Consider the following 8,348-nt stretch of genomic DNA (forward strand, 5'->3'; position numbering starts at 1 on the left):
ATCATGCGTATTTAACATTTGACACCATGACTTTGGACTTAAAACATATCCTAATTTAACTGAAAACCAGGAAAATGCAAATACGTAAAAAATATTTTTAATAATTGAATAAAATAAGTGTCAAAATAAATAAGTAAAGTAAAGAAGATCACATTCAGAATAATTCATTTCTGTACTCTGCTAGTGTTTTATGGCTGCTCTCCTTTACACCAGCTGGGCTCAACAGTGTGAGCTTCATGCCATGTTCCTGCCATGTCCATATAAATGTAGAATCTCAATGTCTGATAGCGATCACAGCTCAAAAACATGATTGACAGATCCCGTTGCCTAAACTTAACCAGACAGTAGTCATATTCAATACATCTAGTTTGATAGAATAGGTCTCATTTCAGCTTTGATGAACAAATAAAAAAAACATGAACAAAATACAATTTCCATAATTCTGAAATCCAGAAATACACCACCATCCTTTCAAAAGTTAAACAGGAATGGGGGTTAATTTACCACTTGCTCTGAGACTGACAAGGACGTGACTTTTTTCTCAGATACATTTTCCCACAGGCTGGATCTTCAATGTGTCACCAATCAAAACGCACTTCACTGCTAAAGTAGCCCCTATTGGCTGTTGATATTCCATGCTCTTGGGAAGAAAAAAAGTGTTCAATACATACAACAAAGGCTGATTCTAGGACTGAACACGTTGTGTCCTAGATATCAAAATGTATTTTTTAACGGACCTTTTAAGGGCAACATTGCAAACCAATAATGGATGTCAGCTAAGAATGATGTACACTCCTCACTTCTTACAGTCCTGACTGGGACAGGATAGCTTCCCTGATCGATAGAGGTGGCGTGTCCAGGGCAACCCTGCAAAGTTGTTGCTGTATCAAGCTGTAACAGCCTGCAGTGCCACCAAACCCACATATTTAGAGTTTAAAAAAGATTTATCAATCTGACCTCTTGTAGGTGAAGGGTTAACAGAGCTCCAGCAAATCAATTTCCCATCCATCAGGACTTTTTTATGTGTGTGTGTGTGTGTGTGTGTGTGTGCGCGTGCGTGTCTGTGTGCAGTGAGGTTAGATTTAGGAAAATCTATCCATTAAATCAATCATTTCCCATCACAAGCAGATTAAATGTCCACATAATCAGCATCTCAGAAGAACACGCTCATAAGCATCAAACACATACACACATGAATCTGTTGGTGAGGTAGCAACACATACTTTGCTGTGTAGACCTTCGGGGCTCAACGGGGACACAGTTTTAATTATGTGGAAAGTAGAGTGGCCATTTCTTTTCATCGATGTCACCATCCTGTAAGTGGTTGCAGCAATAAAGTTGATCTAAGGATTTAGGGGGGTTCATGAGAAAGGACAGTAATAGTGTTTGATTATCTGTCTTAGTTTGATGAAGTGTGTGTGTCTCTGTGTCTGCTCCAACAACCATTTGGAGAGAAAAGAAAACACTTGTAGATAGTTACGGAAGCACAGCGTCCCTAAATAGCAAATGTAATAACTAGTGTAAAACAGACTTATGGTGACTTATTAGCCACCTACCAAGGTTCAAAATGAACATCCCCTGACAGAAACATGAAGACAAGTTACATGTGTTAATATCATTAAAATAAGGGCTTGAAAAAAGTGGGTGAAGCTGAGAAAGAAAAAGTTTGGCTTGTACCTGGGTCCAGGTTATAAACTGAGTAATCGAGACAGACATATTGTTAAGTTGCCCTCTGCAGATACTTGTGTTACCGGCCAGATAGGATATGTTGTGTGTCTCTGTAGCATGTTTTGGTTCTGCCCTGGGGGTCTTTTTGCACTTGACTTGCAGAACACCACTGAAGGAAGCATGACTCCCTAGTGGATCATTGGAAGACCTTAGTGCAAAAGCACAGCGGCTCTTCTTTGAGTGCCTCTGGTTATGCCCAGACACAGACAAGGGTATAGAGAAGAATATTCTGACCATGCTCAGTGAGATTACTTATTTTTTGCGATATTTACTTAAATACAAAAAGAGTTAGTCTAATTTATTTATTTAACGTGGCATACAGCCCAAGGGGCTATGACGAAACTGAAGGAAAACATAATTTAAATGTTTCGAAGTTGTAAAACAGTTATGTATGCGATATATATTTTCTTGTCGTGATTTTTTTTGTAAATTTAACAAATGTGGTTGACTGAGGGCGTTTTGATACCTAAAAATCCGGACCAAGGGCCACATTTTTGTTTGCTTGTATCGACTTGATCTGGTCATGTTTGGTTTCACATTGCAGTTCTGCGAATGCAAAAAATTACTTTTCATGACAAAACATCCTGTCGTCATCTCGTGCATGAGTCTGACGTTGCTGTTTCAATTTCGATGGGTAGCCTTCATCAGTTGGATTGATTCCTACTGATTGTTTGCGACCTGCAATATGTGAACAGGATTTCCTGTAATTGGTCTGAAAGTTCGAACCATCCAAACTATGTTTTCACATTGTATTTGGACCCAGACCACCTCTTTTTGTCAGCTTAATCTGGCTGTTCAGTCTGGACCATGGTCCAGGGATACACACCTGTAATTGTGGTTTGGATCAAACTGAATTGTTACCACAGACAAGCACAATGTATTGAGGAAATTACTCAGGGAATTATCCTTGTACATTTCCTGGTACATGGTAAATTGTTTGTATTCTTATTGCAAAACCTGACAGTTATCACTGAGCCAGAGGTGCTGCTGGGATTAAACGTTGGTCTCAACAAGTATATTGCTCCAGCACCATCCATACAATTCTTAAATTCAGGTAAAAAACAATCATGGTTTCCATTAAATTTGCTGTTTGAATTCAAGCTGCATAAGTCTGCATGTACAATGACGGACTGTTGGGTTGCGTGATGGAGTGACGTGATCGCAAGCTGATTCACTGACTGACCTTTCTTCGACTTTGGTCAAACATAGCTGCCACTGTCGCCTGGAATGGAAAGCAAATCTGACTGAACACAAGGAAAGTATGCATCATGACTCATTATCTACAAAGAGGGAACACAACCTTGGATATTGAGGACCAAAATTTCACAATACCTTTGTATTTATATTTTTCACTATGCAATCGTGGTTACAACAAATAGGTTACAACATGTGACAATACTAAAGCTACTGTTAGCCCTGTGATCCTGCTTTATGGCTATATTTTGTTTTCAGAATCATTTTGTATTAATTGTTGCAGATTAGGGTGACATTGTCAAAGATAGTAATTGCCATGGCAGCAAACCTAAGATTACTGTTCAGCTGACATCATATTTAAAATGACCAAATTATTACTGTGCAAGAGAAACCAATATGCCCTCATTGTCATTACAATTGCAGTTTAATAAAAATTAAAAAATTAAAAGAGAGTAGCTGAAAGAGGTGAGGAGAGAATAATGAGAGAGACATGAAGAGAGTGAGATCCAAAGAGACATGCATGAACAAAGCCATTGCAGAAACACAGATGAAACTCATCCAACCCCCCCCCCCTCCCCTTTTGCATCAAAGGTAGACACAACCAAATCACCTGAATTCCTCCTATGTACCACTGAGGTGCTGTTTATACGGAAACAAGAAACTGTAAAAATACGTTCGCGGATGCACTATATCAATTACATGAAAACAGCAAACGCAGGCATGAAACCGCAAGTTTTTGAGATCAACTCCCAGGGAGGAAATTTTGGAAAACACAACTGTTTTGGTTTCTTTTAAACACCAAAACATTTTTTTCCTGGTAACGCTGACGTCACGGCTCCACTTCACACATGCGTAGTCTATAACATTTGCTGTCAAAATACCCACAGGCGAGTTATAAAATTAGAAGACAACATAACATGCACAGTGTCTCCGCGGCACCATCACTGTGATCAGCGGAGAGTGTCGTGCAGGGCTCAAATAGCCTATAACACTCGCCAATTTATTCTAAGCGATTAGTAAATTATTGAGACCACCCGCCACTTTGGCTGGGGAAAGATTTGTGCTCTGCCGGTTTTTCTAGCAAAATAAACGTGTGTCACCAACTGTCATACCAGGGACACGGCTCTCTCTACATTAAAAAACACTATCTATAGATCAGCGCAGTAAGTTAAATTACTAACAAAAGGAGCATTAAGGCTAAGGCTACATAGTACAATCATTTCACTGGCTAAACATTAATAGCATTTCACTGGACAGACGTGAGTTGACTTTTATTTTGAAGTACGCCTAACAGGAAGGTAGCCGCTCACAAAGCCCCTTCACTATCAGCATGTATTCTGTTTTCACGAGTTCAGCTTGCCATTTACAACCCTAAGCTTACACCAACCGCTTTATGAACGTTAGTGGCATTCATTTTCGGTTACAGTAAGGTTTTATGGATCAAATTGTACGGGAAGAGCGACAGCGATTTCAACACGTTTTCTCTGAAAACATGTGTACGAGTAAAGATTTCAAATAAATTGCGTCTGAACGGGTTAACTTTAGAAACCAAAAACGGGAAAACTGTCACGTTTTCACCGTGTACAGGGCCACTGAGCCCTGCTGAATTAGGAACCACTACTGTTGCTGCAACCATGATAGACTTCAAGGAAATAAACCGTCATTTTCCACTCAGCAAAATCATCCATTACACTCCAATCGAAGGCACCAGGCGTTATCTCTCTCAAAGAGGCACAGAGACAGATAGCAGGGGAGGATAATTCAAATATATTCAAATATGCTAGAGAGACAAAAGAAAAGGCACAAGGGAGGCAGTAGCAAAAATCTAATCAAAAACTCAATTGAGTGTCACGACAGATAGCTATGCAGATATAATTTGACTGATTTAGTCTTGAGTCACCATTGCTTTAGTCCTATCACTCATAATAAATATGGAGCGATCAACAGGCCTGGTCGGTAGACGAGATGAAATTGTTGGAGGCAGCATGCCTGCTCCTTGTAATGTTCCTATTGTTTATTTGTATTTGTTTTAACGGTGGTGGGAAAAAATGTATAGGCACATATACCATTTGTAGAACATGTTTTGCAAAAATCTACACAATGTACAACATATAAACAATAGAGAGAGAGTATGCATTCTAAGAAACTCAAACCGTGGAAGAGATCTGCCAGGAGGTCCAAATGTTGTTCACTTTTTGCTGGTTTTCTATTTTCTTTATTTTTATGATTTGTATTTATTTTTATGCATACATATGATTAAAACATCCACCAACTCCTTCCCTGGATGTGTCAGTAGAGCATACTGGTTGCTCATGCAGATTGGCATGCCAGAAGATAGTAGTTAGTGGTCAGACAGAAACATGTACCCACTAGTTTCCAATCAACATTTAATATGTTTTATTCACTCAATACAAATGTGGTTGTATACTATAATGTAATAGTATATACAATGGGATTTTAAGTATTGAGCTTAATACATTGAAATGATCGCTCTCTCAATCCCCATCCTTTGCAGTTTTTCATCTCATCTCTCTCTTTTATTTAAAGGAAATGCCATATAAAATAACCTTTCAAAAAAGGGGGCTGACCTCTATTCCCCACTGGTTTGGTGTACCGAGGTTTACTGTTTGTGTGAATAGTGAATATTGACATTTTGGCCCGACAAGGGACTAATGTGTTGTTGAATCTATGTATGCTCTGGAACCCCTGTGTTTACGGACACACACAGACACACTGAAACACACCCGAGGAAACTGCTTCATACAAAACCCCACACTCCTACAGACAGTATGGAGGTTTGTAGGTAACAGTGTTTCGCTTACAACTCAACTTGCATCATTTAAACACAAACACACATAGTCCAGACACACAAAATACATAATGCAAGCGTCTTAACTCTACACATTACACACACACACACTTAGTGCACATATTCTTGTACAAGACGGATTCACATGTACATAAACACAGCTAAGTGCAATTCCAATGCACACATGCAAACACAGACCTGTCTCCCTTCTTTTATTCAGGTGTGTGTTTGGGATCTGAGCAGAATTTCAATCTGTCACCGCAGACACACCGGGTGATTGACGGCTGTCGTTTTTCCTTTTTTCATGCGCCCCTCACTTTGCTATTCCCCAGCTGTCTATCTTTTTCACCCTCCTCTCTCTCCATCTGTCTGCATTTTTTCCTGTCTGTTTCACTCCCTGTATTTCAACCTCTTTTTGCACTAATATGCCTAATCTTGTACCAACGTGTGGGCTATTTTTTTTTTAAATTGATCACTCAATGTGTGTGTTGGATCAGGTTGTTTGGGTTATTTCAGGAAAGAGAGACTGATGTAGATCGGTGATGTCGAAATGTATTCCAGCTTTGGCCGACGCACTCACTGCTGGGTAATGGTGCAACTGCACAGACCCAATCACATGGTGACACTGTATGTGAGACACACGTAAAATATAAATAACTAGAATTACAGCCTAATATGCCATTCATGAGGCATACTATTGGCGAACGGTTTAAGTGCAATGGTGGTGGTGGCGATGCTTTAAAGAAGGTAAATCTCCTGACAAGCTACAATATGGTCAAAGGTCAGTGCAAACGGACAATCTGTAAGGGAGCTATAACCTTTGACTTCCAACATATTTTCAGCTCATCTCTGGATCAGTCGACATTTTTGCAAACTTTGAAGAAAATCCCTCAAAGCGTTCTTGAGATATTGCATTCTCAATACACAAGGTCACAGAGACCTTGACCTATGACCTCCAAAATCAGTTCATCTTTGATTCAGATTTCTGCTAAGCTTGAGAGACAATCAACCTATAAAACGTTCATGAATCAAGAATGGCCCGGACGGACAACATGGAGTCAACAGTTCCAAGCTTTTCAGAGGCAATTGAGAACCATGGAGAATTAACAATTATTTTACACACCACACATCCTTTTTGTAAGGGCAAAATTAAAAATAATAATATTTCATATTAATAATAATCGGACTCATTGCTCATTGCGCTCTTTCTTCATGTGATTCCTGATCAAGATAAACTGGTAAGGATTGCTTTACATTATTAGTTTGGACTTAAAAAATAATAGAATTTTAAACATGCAATTAAACATTTGAGTAATTGCGATTAACTAAGGAAATTCTGCGATTAATTCCGTTAAAAACAAAGATTAATCGGTTAACAACCCTAAAATACATAAATAAATCAAATAATATGTTTGGATGAACGGACTCAAAGTGTATGTTAATCCACCCTCAATGCCAGTGATTTAATGTAACGGGAATCAGGCTGCAGTACTTTTTATAGGCAGACAAAATTAACTAAATCCCAACTCATACATCAGTTGGACTTTATAAAGACTTGTTTTCACTGATAGTTTCTGTATTTTTTAGACAAGCATGCCATGAAAAATGTGTTTTCCCCCTTTTCACCACTTCTACAAATGGTAGCCGAAAATCTTGGTTCAGATTTGTGAGTGGCATTGGAAGGGAGCTATTAGTTTGATTTTGCATCCAAATAAATGTCATGTGTTACAAATTGTGTGAAATTGCAAATAAATGTCATTACATTCTGCACTGCACGTATCAATTTTGTGGTGTTTCATGTATAAGCAGGCAGTAAATAGGTGATGAATTGGAATCAATTGAAATGTGGCACGATTCATCCCTGTACAAAGTTATTTCAGATACTCCCCATACTCCTCAAAAATCTAATACTAAATCATCATGAAATTCTTGTTTTTCCTCTCTATGTGGGTATCTGCCTCATTGATCTTGTATCACTCAAGCTGTAGAGCTTTTCATGTTCTCAAAAATCTCCCTCAGCATTTCAAAATCTTATGAATGAGAGAAAGATATTAGAAGAAAGAGATTGGTTGTAAGATGTCCTCACGTCTGAATGAATCGGCATGGACCCTGTTAACAGCTGTTGATATGAAGGCACAGCAACATGAGCTGCAACTTGTACTGTCTTACTGTTGTGTTTTACATATGGATATTAGCATTTATGGTAACACTTTACAATAAAGCTACACCAATTAACTGTTATTTAATGCTTAGTAAATGCATACTTAATATTAAAGTGTGATTACCTAACCTAAATGCTTAGGAAATGCTTACTAAGCCTAAACTAAGATTAATTAACCATTATGCTTAGTTAATGATTAACTAAGCATTAGTTAACTAAGCATAGTTAATGCTTAACCAAACATTAACTAACCATTAATAGCATTATCTAAGCATTAATTAACAGTTAAGTAATGTACCCTTATTGTAAAGTGTTACCCCTTTTTAATATATCTATTAACCCATACAGCATAATGATTATGACATTGAAAATTCAGATCTCAAATTAAAATGTAACCATCATCACTGAATTAGTACTGCACTGCTTCTGCTTTTTTTTTTAAATATATATTTCATA

This window comes from Ammodytes marinus (genome assembly GCF_949987685.1).
Source record: "Ammodytes marinus genome assembly, chromosome: 11".
Taxonomy (NCBI): domain Eukaryota; kingdom Metazoa; phylum Chordata; class Actinopteri; order Uranoscopiformes; family Ammodytidae; genus Ammodytes; species Ammodytes marinus.